The sequence below is a fragment of the Mirounga angustirostris genome, unplaced genomic scaffold, assembly GCF_029215605.1.
Source record: "Mirounga angustirostris isolate CCGP_5_RB_7025 unplaced genomic scaffold, mMirAng1.0.hap1 SCAF_15, whole genome shotgun sequence".
NCBI lineage: Eukaryota > Metazoa > Chordata > Mammalia > Carnivora > Phocidae > Mirounga > Mirounga angustirostris.
The window spans coordinates 83230370-83246329 of NW_026991723.1; the positions used below are offsets into that span (position 1 = coordinate 83230370).

At 54.4% G+C, this 15960-nt stretch overlaps 1 protein-coding gene across 1 annotated transcript in view; it reads left to right on the forward strand.

Annotated features, from left to right (window-relative positions):
• The first annotated feature begins 2051 nt into the window (after window positions 1-2051).
• Window positions 2052-15960, forward strand: part of NEK6 (NIMA related kinase 6) — an 84753-nt gene continuing 70844 nt past the window's right edge. The window contains exon 1 of the mRNA XM_045883130.3: window positions 2052-2224. The gene's annotated coding sequence lies outside the window, so the exon portion shown is untranslated. The remainder of the gene's footprint in view (window positions 2225-15960) is intronic.

Below are 15960 nucleotides of genomic sequence, written 5' to 3' on the forward strand. Positions count from 1 at the left end.
TGCTCATCTGTAGTCAGACCCATCTCTGTTGATTGCAGAGATGTGTACTGTGTGACCTGGGGCACTTTGCTTGACCTCTCTGAGCCTCAGTTTCCTAACTGGAAAATGAGGATATTAGGAGTACCTGTTAAAAAGGGGGCTCCACGAGGCTGGGGTAGGGCTTTGCAAACTGCAGGGGTCCCAGTGCTTCTTTTCCTGATGGTCTCCTCGCACTACTCTCACAGTTTCCTTCAAAGGGGACTTTTAGGTTCTTGCTCTGTAGCTTACCAGGACTGTTCTTGAAACCGGGGGCCTGTCCTACATACAGAAGACCTCTCATCACTTCCCCTCTGCTCAAATGTCACCTCATCAGAGAGGCCTTCTTCCAGCCCCCTCTATGAAAAAGCACCCCTGGGCTCTCCTATCCCTTCCCTGTTTTACTTTCTCCACCAAACTTATTAATCTCAACCATGTCAGATATTTGCAATTGCTTCCCCACACGCCCCACCCCCAGATTGAAGCGCCAAGGGAGTCAGGGCTATATCTGGTTCACAACCATATCCCAGTGCCTAGAATAGTGCGTGACCCACATAAGGTGCTCAGAGATGTGTGTCGGGTGATTGAATGAAGAAACTAACGTTTGCTGCATTGATATGGTCAAGATCACTGATCTGCTGGTAACACTGCAACACACTGTCTCAGAACTTCTATTTATTTCTATGACTTTTTGCAATCCTTATTTCTTATAGTTACCTCTTCAATCTATCTGATATTTATTGCGATGCATAGCATGTGAATTGGGATTATAAGTAGGTCCCCAACTGAACCGCTAACCAATGTGCCGAATGACCCATTCTGTCCCTGTTGGTTTGTGGAAAGGCTGGGACTGGGCTGGGTCCTCTGGGCCAGCTGCTTCCCCACCTGTCCCCTCTTATAGTAGCAGCCCAGAGCTATGCTGTTCATGAGGTAGGACTGCCTAGATTAGGCACACGGGCATTGGAATTAGACAGTCTGTGGTCCAGCTACCTACTCAACCACTTACCAACTGGGTGACTTTGAGCAGGAGAATTTGTTTCTCTCAGCTTCTGTGCTAAGCTTCATTTGTCCCATCTGTAAAATGGGCATGAATGTAGCATGATGCCTCCTGCAGAGAATGGCTGTGCCGTTGTGAGCCTGGCACACGGTGGGTATTCAACTGCTATCATTATTTTATCGATCACAGCCAGGCGGAGTGCTGGGGTAACCTCTCTGTGCCCGGCGCAGTGCTGTGACCAAGCTGGACAGCCGGCAGGCAGTCAGTGTCAGTCCCTGGTTCCCGTCTTCCTGGGGGAACACAGCACAGTTTTGCCTGTGGAGCAGAAGCAGCCAGTGTGGAAACAGGAACTGTCTGAGCCAGGCGCGTCCCTTCTTGGGGGAGGGGGGGTGCGGGTTCCCTTAGGAAGTGAGGCAGGGAACTGAGCTGCCGCCTTTAGGGCCCCATGGAGACTCTGTTTCCTTAGAGGGGTATTAAGCATTCATTAATAGAGCCTTCCAGAAACCTCTGCACATTGACTCTTACTATCTTGGGGTCCACAGGAATAGGGGAGCTCCAGATGAGGAGACACTGGCACTTTGAGGGCAGGGAGCAGCATTCACCGTATGGAGATACCCTCGGAGCCTACTTCTGAATGTGTGCCCGCAGGCAGTAGGCACGCAGTAAGCGCTAGTTGACTGGCCAGTATGACCGCGGCCGCCAAGGGAGCAATGTTAGTAGATGGGTCCCCAAGGATGCAGGGGAGGGGCCCACAAGTTCGCTGACTTCGGACCCTAATCCTAAGCGTCTAGAACCCGAGAAGGGGTGGAGGGGAGTCAGCTGGGTCTGAATCGCTATGAAAGTTTGGGCCTCAGTGTCCCCATCCTTGAAATGGGGGGGTGGGGCTCGGCTGGGCTGATCACTCGCGGTCCCAGGGGCTCCGGGGCGCGGAGGGGTCCGGCCGCCCTGCGGTAGCCGCGGGGCGCCCCCCGGGCCAGCGTGGCGGCAGCGCGCACGAGCGCAGGGGGCGGCGCGGCCCCGCGGTGGGGAGGGGCGGGAGCGCGCGCGGGCCCGCGCAGGCGGCGGCGGAACCGAGCGGACGGGCGTGCGGCCGCGGCGCCGCCGACTCGTGTGGGACGCGCCGCCGACTCGTGTGGGACCCTCCGCTCCGGCCGGCCGCCCGCCGGGCCGTGCGCCGCTCCTCCCGCCGGCAGCCGAGCCGCCCGCGCGCCGGTGAGTGGCCTGGGGCCGGGGCCCCGGCAGGGTCGGGCCCGGGAAGGGGCGGGGGCCGGGCGGCGGGGCCGTCACCCGGAGCCGGGCCGAGGGGGTGCGCGTGCCCGCGCGCGCGGCCGCGGCTCGGCGGGGGACAGCGGGCGGGGGCGTACGCGGGAGGTCGGGGCGCCAGTGAACCGGCGAGTCTCAGCGTGTCGGCGGCCGTGCGTCCGAGCGTGCGTGGGCGGCGTGTGTCTGTGTGTCCCCCGGGGTGTGCGCCCGAGTGTGTGCGTGCCGTGGCGGGCACGGTGCGTGTGCACGTCGGAGGGTCTGGGTTGCGTGGTTTGCGGTGCATGAGTGCGGGGGACCCGGGCATGGCTCCCTTGTAGCCATTTATTGTTTACTGTTTGCCAGGGAGTGTGCCAAGCGCTTCACGTGGGATCCCATTTTTGTGAAGGAGTTGTGTGGGTTCAGGGAGTATGTGTGCGCACGTGGGTGAGTGTTCACAAGTGTTTTCTGTGTGCATTTGTGAGCCTTCGAGGACAAAAGTGAACGAATACGAAAGAGTATTTTGTGTCCAGGAGTGTGTGAGCGTGTTTATAATGGAGGCTGAGGGTCCCCCCTTGCACCCATCAGGCATCTTGATGGCCCGGATGCCAGGGAGCCCATGGAGAGAAGCAGGCCGGGGGTGGGCACCCGGTCGGTGCTGGGCCTTGTGTGCTGACTGAGAGCAGAGGTCAGACCCGCAGAGCCAGGCTGGGCCTGGCAGAGGGGGAGGCCTCCGAGCCAGGCCTTGATGGGGCCCACTGGCAGGACCCTGCGTCCGGCTCCAGGATGCTCAGGCTGGGCTGGGGCTTTGGTGGGCCTGGCAGAGCTGCTTGGCCTGGTACTAGAGGACTGGTGTTCAGTTCTTCCTAAATACCCCTCTGGGTCTCTTGGCTTTGTTCTCACCCCTCTCTGACCCTGGCAGATTATAACTTTACCCCCCCCCCCCAGGCCTGGGTGGGGGGGGGGGTGGCTTGGTCCTGACCCTGGGAAGGCCAGGGGCCCCAGGACACTTGTCTGTGTATCTCAGGGTCTCTCTCTCTCTGCCCGCTCTGCTAAGTAGATAGAAATTCATCTGATATATTCATTTGTTAAGCCTGGGCTCCAAGCATGAGCCCCCAAGACAGTAACAAATTGATCACAGCAGTCTTGGGACACTGGGTTCCAAGGTCTGTCCTGCAGCTTTGATGGACGGTTTTTGGGGGGCTTTATAAATGTTCAAAATCTCTGCCGTCAAAAGTGTTACTTGCTTTAAGGCCAACTTTAGAAACACTGAGCTCCGTCGTTCCCCCTGAGTTTTCAAAACTCAGCTTGCCTTTCTGAGGGGAAAATGTCGTGCACAGGCAAATCTTGGAGGCACATTTAAAAATCGTGGTGTTAATGGAAGAAGAATTTCATTGAAAAGGATGCAGAGCCGGCTGGAAGCGCCTGTTCCCAATGTAGCAGCTTACGGAGTGAACTTTGGACGTCTTCTTTTAGCAAATGAAACCTGGAAGAAACAAAAAAGATCCACATTTTTTTTTCTTTTTTGTCCTAAAAAAATGAGAGAGAAAAAAACACCTTCTGGGTTTGCTGGAAATGCTGCCTCTCCTTCTCCCCTCAAGGCCAGGCCCTCCCTCCATCCCCCACCCCCAAATAAAATATGCCTGTGGGGAGCTGTAGATGAGTCACTCCCTGGCAGAGAGCCCCACGGGCAAACATTTGGGAAGGTTCTTGCCTAACTTCCCAGAAGAAAAGGCCCAGGATTTAAAATGGTCCCTGTGGTTTGTCAGCCTCTGCAGTCCCGTCTGCTTCGGAAATGACTAAAAAGTAGTTTCTGTCTTCAGAAAATAAAGTCCCAGACTGAAGCAGTGGCCCAGGTTGGTCTGGGCTTTGGGCCATTCAGATTGTTCAGGTTTCAAGAATCGAAGCTCCAGCTTTGCCAGGTGGCATTTCCAGTGGCCCTGAGCAAGGAGGGAGCAGGGAAAGGGGACGGGAAGGCATGTTTAGGGAGCACCTACTGTGCAGAGAGACAGAGAGGTCCAGTCCCAGTCCTGGGACTGCGGAGAGGAGGTTGAGGCAGAATCCTGTCACCTGCTTGACTTCAAGCCTGTCCTCTGCATGGGGGCGTGACACTTGTCTTCTGAAGGTGCACAGACGGGGTGCTCCGTGCTTTCACACACATCTACTCCTTTAATCTTCTTCATGAGGCAGGGGGTTGTCATCTCCATTTTACAGATGACATAACTGAGGCTCAGAGAGATGAAATTCCAGGCATAGCTTTGTGAAAGTAGCACCACAGCCAATGGCCACCATTTATCGAGGGCATACTGTGTGCCAGGCACAGTACCTAAAGCTTTAAGGGCCTTAATTCACTCAGTCCACTCAGCAACAGGCAGACGGGAACTCTCCTGATGCCCATTTTACAGGTGAGGAAACTGGGGACATGGAGAGATGAAATCATGTGCTGGGGATCACGGACTGCTGTGCAGTTGACCCTGGGGTTGAACTCAGACTTGTCTGAGCGGAGCCCGTAGTCTTCCCGCTGGACCTGGAAAGTCACGGTCACTGTATTCCGGGTCCTTGTGCGGCTGGGTTCCTCGCCAGGCTCCCGGTTTCTGGGAGAGGCCTTCTTGAAGGTGCTGCCCTCCTTCCTTGTCCACTCCTGTGGAAGACCCACGCCCAGGGCCAGGACTGTCCGACAGAAAGGGTTCGCAGTTCACTTTTTTTTCTTCCTCATGAAGTGCCAAAGATTGGTTTCAGAAAGGAAGTGTCAAAACAATTGTCAAAAAAAGAAGAATATCCCCTTCCTCTTCTCAGGCCAGACCAAGCAAGGGAGTTAGAGGGGGGAGAGTGGAAGACCCTGGTGAGTCATCCAAGATGAAACGCGGGTTGGCATCTCCAGGCTCGTGTGCGGAGGAAGGCTGCTGGGGCATTGCCCTCAGGAAGAGCCTAGTGTGTTCTGACCCCTGGTGATGGCGACATACCTCCAGGGCCCTGACTCCCCGTTGTGAATATCTGACAACAGGATCATTTCTACATAGGCTTTTTGTCCCTTGCCCTTTTAGCCCCATGCCTGTCTCTCTGACTCGTTCATTTCTGTTCTTATCATGGGTTTCTACAACGCGGTTCTTAAAAGGAACGTAATGTGTGAGGACCTAGTGTGTGACCTGGGGTGCGGTTTGGGGGTGTGCGTTGCCCCTGCAAGGGTCCTTTGATGTTGGAAGGAAAAGGTATTTCTTCTCCCTTCCGAGTATGCTCTGCGGATTGATGAACATTTGCGAATTGCTTTGAGATGCGTTAATTTAAGGTGTGAAATAATAGATCTTGTGTGAAGGCTCAACCACATTTCTGGCATTGATGGATTTCTCTCCCGTCTGGCCTGTGATTTGGGGAGGTAAAAATAGTCCTTGTTTCTCCATTTTTATCTTTATTTATTTATTTATTTATTTATTTATTTATTTATTTTTGCTGATGTCATTCTTCGGAAGTGGTGTGCACATAACCACGGACCTTTCCTTGGCTATCACTTTGGATGGTTGCCAGAATGCTGGCGACCAGAACGTGCAGCTTTAGGGAGCAGGGGTGCTCCTGGAGTATGTGTGGGGAGGTCATCTGGGGTGCTCTCTCCCTGGGTGTCTGTGAAATTGCTTCAAAACGAGTGGGTGGTTGATGACCAGGATTGGTCAAAGATCCTCAGGGGATTTTTTTGGTATTTGGCCATCTTATATCTGACTCTTGCTTGGGTAGTGATAAGATGGCCTTTGGGGAAAATCTTTATTTTTTATTTTTATTTTTTTTAGCCATTTATTTATTTATTTATTTTAAGTAGCCCATTGCCCACTGTGGGGCTTGAACTCATGACCCCGAGATCAAGAGTCAGATGCTCCACCGACTGAGCCAGCCGGGTGCCCCGAAAATGTTTTATTTTATAAAAAGAAAAAATCAGGTCAGTTAGTGGCTTCACCCATTCCTGTCTGAGCTGGGTGACATACTCACAGCCCCTTCCTCTGGCCCAAACTGAATTAAAGCAACAGCCTTCTCAGACTCTGCTTCCAGACAGGAGCGGACATTGGGGCAAATCAGTTGGTGGTGTAATTTCCTGTGACGTTCAATTTGGGAACTTGACCGTGGAGTGTGATCTAGCATTTTGACATCTGTCCTTCTAACAGACTTGCTTGTGTGGAAGCAGACCCACATACACAGCCTCTGCTGTGTTCTCTCCAGTTCTGGATTTTTCCACAGATGACTACTGCTCGGGTGGTCTGGTGGCAAAAGCCTGGTCTTCTGGCCAGGCCTCTTGGCATTCACCAGCGGGATCACCGCACCCCAAACCCAACCGGCCGCTTTGGCTGGGCTCTGGGGGACAGATGAGTGAGGGGCCTGCAGAACTGAAAGGTGATGCAGCCGGGATCTGAATGCATTCAGTTCCAAGGGCCTTGATCCACATGGAGCCTTTCTTTCTTTCTCCTCGACATCTGCATGATGGTGACCTCATAGAAAAGAAAAAGGGGCTTTATGTAGGAATTCCATAGAGTGTGAAGGAATTTCTGCGAGGGAAGGGGGAGGGAAGCTGCCGTTGAGAGCCTGCCGCCCTGCATTTCCTCGAGTTGTTTAAGCCTCACACTTCAAAATTAGGCTGGGGGAGGGGCAGTGCTTGATCTTGGCGAACGGAGCTGGCCTCTTAGAGGAGAACTCCCCAAAGTCCCCAAGTTGTAGTTGAGGGAACGGGGTGAGTCCCTCGCTGCAGGTGAGTGGCAGCGTTGGAATTTGTCCATGACCCCTCTCCCCAGGCCGGCCCTCTCTTGTTCTTCAAAGTCTTTGAAACTGGGAGTTGTCAGGACGAGATCTGCAAAGGGGCAGCAGTTACCCTGCAAATGACCTTCAGCTCTGTTGAGTCCACGCTGCCCCTGAGAAATCCAGTAGGCTCACCATCCAGAGAAGAGCCACACGCCCATTTTACAGAATGGAAACTGAGGCCCAAGGAGGGGAAGGCTCCAACCCACATTCACATTAAGAACTTGAGCTTTGGCACCAAATGGAGGGAGGTGGGGCGTCCCGAGCAAGTCATTCACCTCTCCGAGCCTCAGTTTCCCCATCTGGAAAACAGACAATATTAGGACCTCAAATGTGTGAGGGAAGAACTACAGGAGATAATGGATATAAAACCCTCCGCACATGGGTCGCACCCCGGAAGTGCTTGATGCTCACTGCCTGAGATTTTATGGGAGGTGAAGAAAGTGTGTGATGATTAAGGACCTGCCCAGGGTCACCAGGCCGGGAAGGTTCTTTCCCTGTCGAGAGCATTTTCAGTGTCCCTGTGTACTGAGGCCCGAATTGGGCCGAAAGCAGGGTCAGGATCTCTTCCAGGTGCCACTGAAGCGCTGCCCTGTGATCATGACCCTCAAAATAGCCCGGGGAAGAGACATGGCAGTTTGGTAAAACGAGGCGGGCCTTAAGTCAGGGCGCTCTGGGCGGCTCAGGAAAATGTTTGGAAGTCAGTATTTTGTGCTCCCCTCCACCCGCGCCCCACGAGGCTCGGAAAGGGAGCCTTCTAAGGTTTTGACGCCTCCTCTTGGAGTTGGAGGGTCTCGGGAGGCCCAGAGAGCGGTGACAGCCACAGTGTGTTATTAAGCAAGGCAGATGTTTCGTTAATTATTTACACAGCGTCGGGGGGGCCCCATCAGAGGTCTGGGCTGACAGAAGCGGCTGTTGCAGACCTGGGCCTGGGGGCAGGTAGTTCTGCGTGAAAAGCGAGCAAGCAGAATCCTCCTGGAGGGTCTGCACAGCGAGGCCTGGGGGCATCCCTGCACGTTTGTGTGGGGTTCTGGCCGGCTGGCTTGTTGTCCCTGAGGGAGAGGCGAGGTCCCACGGAAGCGGCTGCCCTTCCGGAGGCCACTTCTGTGGGCATTTGGCCAGCTCTTCCCACCTGAGACCCCACCATGGTGCGTGTGGTGAGTGGGGAGCATCAGTAGGCACTGGAGCCACCTTTGAATCCAGCGCCTCTACTCCCTCACCTGGAAAATGGGCCACTAGCCCCAGGCTCGAGGCCCTTGATTCTTGGACACTATTTGGGGGCTGGGGTGATTCACCTCAGAAACCCAACTTTAGGACTAGAATCGTCAAAAGGAAGGGGCCTGGGATGAGAGCATTCCCTGGAAGGTCACCGAGGGTGAGGGATGCTAGCTGGGGGCTGGGCAGACCTAACCCTATCTTGCCACAGCACTAACCCTGTTATGTGTTTTCTGGAAGGAGGGTTTGCATGGGAGTCATTTTAAGAAAAGTTTCTTATATGAAATATCCATAATCTGTAAGTCTGTGGAGACAGAAAGCAGGTTGGTGGTTAACAGGGGCTGAGGGAGGAGGCATGAGGAGCAACCGCTCAATGGGTGTGGGGTTTCCTTTGGAGTGATGAAAATGTTTCAGGACCAGAGAGGTGGTGAATGTGCTAAACGACACTGAGTTGTGCACTTTAAAATGGTTAGTTTTAGGTCATGTGGAAAATTTTTTACAAGGTTCTGATCTTCAAAATACAGGCACGAAAGCCTCTCATTTTACAGATGGGGAGACTGAGGCCCAGGGAGGTAGTGACCAGCTTCCAAGGTTGTGGCTGATCAGAACACTTCCCCACCTGTCAGGCCAAGGCTCTGGTCATGGTGCGTGGGCCTGGGCCGTGTGCAAAGAGTCCGATGCAGAAACGCAGACCCGTCCACAGTTGTGTAGGTGGAGTGGACTCGTTTGGTTAACCAGATCCGCCTGCGCCGGCTGATATGCGGCCGTCCGTTCACTCATTTGTTGGAGAAATACCTCCCAGCGTTGTGGGTCAGGTGTTATTCTGGGAGCTGGCCCGGAGACCCTCGCACAGCCCCACCCCGCACCTCTAACCACCTGGTGAGGACAGGAGTTGTGTCATGAACCCCTGTGGGTGCTTGCAGTTGGCATCTCCTGGTACTCACTCCCTGGGGTAGCAGGAGGGCTTTCCAGGAGGGAGGGGCCTCTGAGCAGGCTGGGTGTTGGGAGGTCTGGAGGTCCGAGAGGGCTGGGGTGAAGGGCCGGTGGACCGCAGGGTGAGTGGGTGGGTGGGTGGGGCTGCGGGATGAGGAGTTGGGGGCGAGAATGGGGTCCTAGGCTGTGGGCAGCCCCCCAGCAGTGTGAAGCCAGAAACTTCTGCCCCTTCCTCAGTTTTTGACCCCTTCGGTGGATTCTTTGTACCAGGCACCTACTGTATGTTACATTCCGTTCTAACCCTTCCCGTGGATTAGCTCCCTTCATCCTCCTGGCAATTCTCCGATGCAGGTATCATTATGCCCATTTTACGGACAAAGAAACAGACACAGAGACTCTAGGATGTATGGTACTTAATTAATTGCCGCAGCATTGGGGTCTGGTCCATAGGGTCAGAGGACAGAGGCTGCCATCTGGAAATGCCTGTCGTATGGGCTGTGAGTTGGTGCCCAGGCGCAGGGCCTGGGAGAGGGTCTCCCAGGCAGCTAGAAGGAACAGGCCCTACCAAGGAGCAAATGGTGGGTGAAGAGGCTGCCCAGGCCTGTGGGGATCTGGGGGAGATTTGGTCTTTCTTGCAAGAGCAGAGGGGCTCCTGCTACCTCTGCACCCCACTTCTAAACCATCTTTCTCTTGCTCACTCCGCTCCAGCCATGTGGCCTCCTTACTGTTCCTCAAGCATATACTCCCCACTGTCCCCTCTTCCTGAAATCCTTTTCCCCCCAGGGTTCCCATGACTTGCCCCCAGCCTTCATTCAGGACGCCACAAAAGTCACTTCTCCAAAGAGGCCCTGTTATCCCCATCCTATTGAAATCTGTCCCTCACTCCTTCACTCCCCATTCCCTGACTTGGCCTCACTTTTCTTCAGGACCCTTCCCCCTTCCTGATTCCCTATGTTGTCTCCCTCCCGGACTAGAACGTAAGCTCCGTGAGGATGAGATTTGGTCCGCGGACTGCCACTGGGTCCCCGGTGCCCAGCACGGTGCCTGGCACATAGTAGGTGCTTAGTTAATACTTACTGAATGAACGGAAAGTTTCAAGTGGGCAAGTGGCAGGATCCTTGAGGAATGTTTATGTGGACTTACTGAATTTGTTAGCAAACTTTGCCCGTCCCAGTGGGCAGTGAAAGGCTGAGTTGTGCCCAACTGACCCGCCTCTGTCCAGGGAAGGTTTCTTAGATAAAGGCTCAAATTATTCCAAGGGAGGAGCTTACACTTATAGAAGGGCTTATACCTGCGAGCGTTATCAAGGTCTCTTCCTTTGCTTCTTTCCTGCGGAGGGGGCTCCTGATGCCTGTAAAGCGGTGGCTTTGGGTTGGAATGGGTGGGTGCATGTCTTCAAGCTACACTTTCTGTCAAGTATACTATTTTTTTTAGAGGGCGAATCTTTTGAGGGTTGCTTAGGGAAAGGGAGGTGTTTAACTCTCCCAAGTGACTCCAGAGACTACCCCGCCCAGAAGATGGGGAGTTGTGGGTTGAAAGGGGCAGGTATTCCCTAGCTGGTGTGGCCTTGGCGGGCCTCCAGGGGGGTGGGTGCCCAGACGGCAGGACCATTGAGGACCACATGGCAGACAGACAGGGAGCCAGGGACAGGGAGCCCACCCATACGTTTGGCGGGTCCTGCGGAGTCCAGCCGGAATTAGTTACACCAGGATCTCAAGTGTGGACTTGGTGTGCCTGAGTCAGTGTGTGTGCATTTCCTTTGTTCATCTCCCCCAAGAATTTTAGCGGCTTTTTGTGTTTGTTTTAAATGCCAGCCTTCTCAGCTCACCCAAGAGGAAATGAGGACTGGATATTTGCCCCTGCAGAGGCTGAGGACAAGGATGAGGGCTGCCCACTCTTGATGGTGACAGCACAGCATTTGGGAACTATGCAAAGAACATACTTTTACTCCAAGCTAACAACTTTTGTTTGCACATGCTTTTATGACATCCCAGGCCTTCAGATATCACCCATCTATCGGTTAGGCACGTGATGACCACAATTTCCAAACTCTCAAAAGGGCAGTGGTCTGTAAAAGCATTTTAGTGACATTTGGGGACAGGAGAGGCTGTTTGGAAGATGCTTGTTTGGTTGCTAGTATGTAAGAAGTTCCTGGATGCTCGAATGGCTTATGGGCGGCATCTTTGAAATTGCGCAGTGTTGAAAATTCTGGGACATATGGTCACTGTGATGTGCTAATGTTAGCAATCGAGATATTTAATTACCCAGAAAAACCCCTTTGCCTATCCACTACGGGTTACTGGAGAGCCTTTATTTCTCAGGAGGAAGGTCTCACACTGTGTAATCTGGACCAGCAGACAGGGAGTCATTATCCCTCATTAATTTATTAGCTAATTAAGTGATTTATCTGGTCACGCATTTATTCCTCCCATTGCTGTTCACTGGCAACATTTGCTGGGTCCTTCTCTGTGCCTGGACTGGTGCTGGACACTGGGGATGGAATGAAACAGAAGAGCAGGTATTACTGAATCCCCACTGGGTGCCAGCCCATCGGGTGGTGCCGTGGGCTACAGGTGAATTCATTTCCCTGTGCACGTTTACTGAGCACCTACTATGCGCAGGCCCATGGAGATGCCAAATGAAAATGACACAGTACTTGTGGTTTGAACTCTCACTGCATTTTGATGGCGTCTTTTGGTCCCGGCCCTCTGCATGCTGTGGCAAACCCAGCCAGCCACCGTTCACGGGCCCTGGAATGAACCAGAAACAATCCAGATGCCCCAGGAACCGACGTGAGAACAAGGCATCCCCTTCACACGTTGCGTCTCAGCTCCGCGTCTTGCCACCACCCAGCATTTTGAGACAGAATGTGAGATCTCGTGGTTGGCTAAATACATAAATATTTTATGTTTCGATATTCTGAAAGCGAAGCCCAAATGCGCAGAACTGCAGCACATCAGTGCTATAGATCATATGTTATAATAATCTGATGACATGTTGTTTAAATATTTATGGACTGATGCGCCATGACAATGGGGGGAGAGAGTAGTCTTGGAGGAGAGTCGGGGCAGATGCTGGAAAGGAGGGAGCAGACCCACGCGATCCTGGGAAGTGCCACACGACACTCAGGTTTTGGATTTGAGGTTTTGGGGTTACAGGACAATAGCAACAGGCCGTGCCCTTGACCAATGTCATTTCATCTAATCCTCACATCCACCCTGCGAGGATGCGACTCTTAATGATCCCAAGTGACAGAGGGGACACTGAGCCCCAGGGCAGGTCAGATCTGCCCTAGACCCCACAGCTGGGGTGGCCCAGGGTCAAACCTGGGTTGGCTGCAGCCTGAGCTCGTATTCACTGTGTGTTCTGCTCGATCCGTGACCAGTCCTATTGGAAAAGTTGCTGCCACCACCTGGTACTAACTGGACTTTGTAAATCACAGAAAGAAAGGCGGCATCTGTGAAATGTCGGGCAGGGATAGAAACCACAGGAATAAGTCTCTAACCCAGGACCGCGCCACATGCCTGGCACGTGGTGGGGGCTCTGGAAGTGGCACTTCCGCCCCTCGGCCATTCTTTTTGCTGCTGGTTTTGTGGTCGTTCGGGGAGCTGTCTGCAGATAGTCCCTGAGTTAGTGCCTGGGGCCCCGGCCTTTCCGGGCGCCTTCCCTCCTCCCTGCCGTGTGACACCGCAGAGCTCAGACGTGGTAGCCCCCCAGCCTCCGACAGCCCTGCAAGGAAGCCCCCGTGTCTCCGCCTCACAGATGAGGGGCTCCTGCCGACTCCCACTCCCTCCGCGCGGGGAGCCGTTCCTTCCACGCCCTCCTGGAGGCTCTGCTGGGTCAGCCTCCCCCCACTGGCTGTGCCGCCACCGCCGTCAGTCCTGCCTGCTTCATCACTGCTCAGTGTCCCACCGATCGGCACGTCCCCAGCACCAGGAATGGGGCCTGGTCCACGAGATGACAATAAATGAGCAGCGGTAGGGATTCAAAAAAGAAGCTCCGTGGACAGGGGTGAGGGGAGGGCTGAGTTCTGAGAAGCTTTTCGGCCAGTGACCGTCTCAGACCACATGGTGCCTTCTCGTTCTGCAGAGGCCTAGGGATGTCCCCTGGGGCCTCCAAGCCAGGGGATGGGGGTCAGAAGGTCATATGAACAGAAAGTAGGGCCGGCTACGTGATTTGTGCGGCGCCGCACAAAATAAAAATGCAGGTCCCCTTGTTTAAAAAGAGGAAAAAAGCTTTTTCCTTTGCCATCTCTTTCTACCTGTCATGGTGGCTTTTCTTAGCGAGTGAATGCCATGCTGCCTTGGGCACAGGGACACTCACGGGGCGAGTACAGACCTGCGCAGTTACCCTGTGGCGCACTTGTCCCCGTGAGTGTACCCAGGCCCCTGCCAAGGGTGGAGGATGGCAGGGGTCACTGGGGTAGGAGGTCAGAAACAGGACCACTCATGAGCTCAGGCTCCAAGCGCCCCGCACATGCATCATCGTCCCACCGGCCTTTACTAAGACGGCACAAATTCAAAGATGAAGTGAAGGCTTTAAGACAGTGGACACAGAGGGGCGCCTGGGTGGCTCAGATGGTTAAGCGTCTGCCTTCGGCTCAGGTCATGATCCCAGGGTCCTGGGATCGAGTCCCGCATCGGGCTCCCTGCTCCTTGGGAGCCTGCTTCTCCCTCTGCCTCTCTCTCTCTCTCTGTCTCTCATGAATAAATAAATAAAATCTAAAAAAAAAAAAAAAAAAAAAGACAGTGGACACAGAGCATGAAGCCCCAAGCACTGGGGGCAGGGCAGGGCGAGACGAAACCGCACTGGTCACATGCCCGTGAAGCTGGCCCTGATTAGGGCTGTAGGCTCTTCCCACCAGTGCGCACGTTGCAGAGAGCTTGGGGCCAGATCTTACTTGGAGGAAAAGTTCCCCTGTGAGGTACTCCCTGCAGACCACCAGCCTGGGCTGTGAATGCTGTCTGGTCTCCCTCCTCACCCCGGGCCTCTCTTGCCAAGGACACACCGTGGACGTGGGTCTCCTTGGAAATGCCCCCCGCCCCCCGATTTCATTCTTCACGTTGTTGCCTGATGTTATTGCGACAGACCAATCCCTCTGACTTCTTGTCCTTGGGTGACTAGGGTCAGAAATCAAATGATGAGGTTGCTCACCCACCCACTCGGGAAGAACGCTAAGCAGGTGGTGCCCTGGGGATCAGAGAGGGCGGGGAGCTCAGATTCCACGAGCTTCCCACGCTGTCCCTAGCTCTGAACCGGGGCCGGGGTTGGGGGGGGTGGGCTGGCAGCCACAGGATGCGGACATCTGGTTACTCTGGAAAACATGAATGAGGGAGACTCAGGAAAGTTAACTATTATTTAGGACCTACTGTGTGCCAGCGATGTGGCCAAGTGCTTTATCCGGGTTGCCTTCGTCAGTCCCCACAACAACTTTGGACTGGCCCCATTTTTCAGATGAGGATAACTGAGGTTCAGAGATTGAAGCCACCAGCCCAAAGCCATAAACCACATGGTTTGGAAACTGAAGTTTGAACCCAGGCCTCGCCCAAAGCCAGTGCTGGGGCCACTGCCTGGCTGAGTCTTCTGACTCTATCCGTTGCACGTGAGCGGGGACAGGACAGGCGCCAGACCTTAGCCGCTGCTGCTTGTCGGCCCCTGCCTCGGAGCAAACACCTTCCTTGGCAGGGAGCAGGTCCCGAGGCTCCAGCTGCAGCTCCCCCCTCCCCCTCCCCAGACCAGCCAGCCCTGTGGCCCTTCTCAGACCGAGATATGGAGGGAGGAGGTGGTGGGTTAACCTGGACACCCTGCATGCCAGCCACGCCCCTTACCTTCTGCTCATTGCTCTCCTCGGCTTGTTGCTTCCCACGGGGGGCCTCAGTTTTCTCCCTTGCAAAGCGAGGGGGAAGTCTCAGTTCCTGTCTCTGGGGGAGTTTTCATGACCCGGTGAGGGAAGCACGTGCTTAGCAGCCATTCAGCAATAGGTGCTTGTTATTGTACTGACAATTAACGACACCGGCTGGGGTGAGGACTGCAGCTTGGCGGCACCTGTGACCCTCAGGTGCTCCTCTCCGCACGCAGCCCAGAGCTGCCCCCTAGGACTCTTCCCTTGCTTGCTTTGTTTGGTCCTTCATTGATCCAGCACAGCCAGGCACGGTTCTAAGAGGCATAATGAACAGAAGAGGCAAAACGGAGCTGGCCTTCTGGCTGGGGAGAGCCAGCATAAACAAGACAGGAGTAAAGTATGTCCAGTGTTACTGGTCCGAGTGTTGCAGACAAACGCAAGGGACTTGGGTGTGGGGCTCCCTCCTGGGGTGATATTCCCACAGCCTCCTGAGAGTTCACACGATGCCTGTTCTAGATCCCAGCTCCCCCGGTGGCACCGTGGGGCTTGCTTTGCCTCAACTGTCTCTGACAAAGTGGTTTTCCCAGCTGGAATGTGGGAATCTTCCCTCAGGCTCCCCCAAGACTTTGAACTGCTCCTTCTCAGGGCCAACCTGGGCAGGTCCTGGCCACGTATTCTTGCACTGACTCCACCTGGTGACCCTGTGAGGCAGGTTCTTTAGTCCCATTTTACAGACAAGGAAAGCGAGGCTGAGTGAAGCTGAGTCGGTGGCCCAAGGGCACACAGTGGGTCTGTGACTGAGTCAGGATTCGAACCCAGGCCTTCGGCTCCCAGAGCACACACAACCTAAACCATTCTGTCCTAGTGTGGATGGATGTTTTTGTGTTTCCAGGCATCAAAAGAAGGCATTCTGCTTCTGTTCTGCTCAAAGGAGCAGATGCTCAGC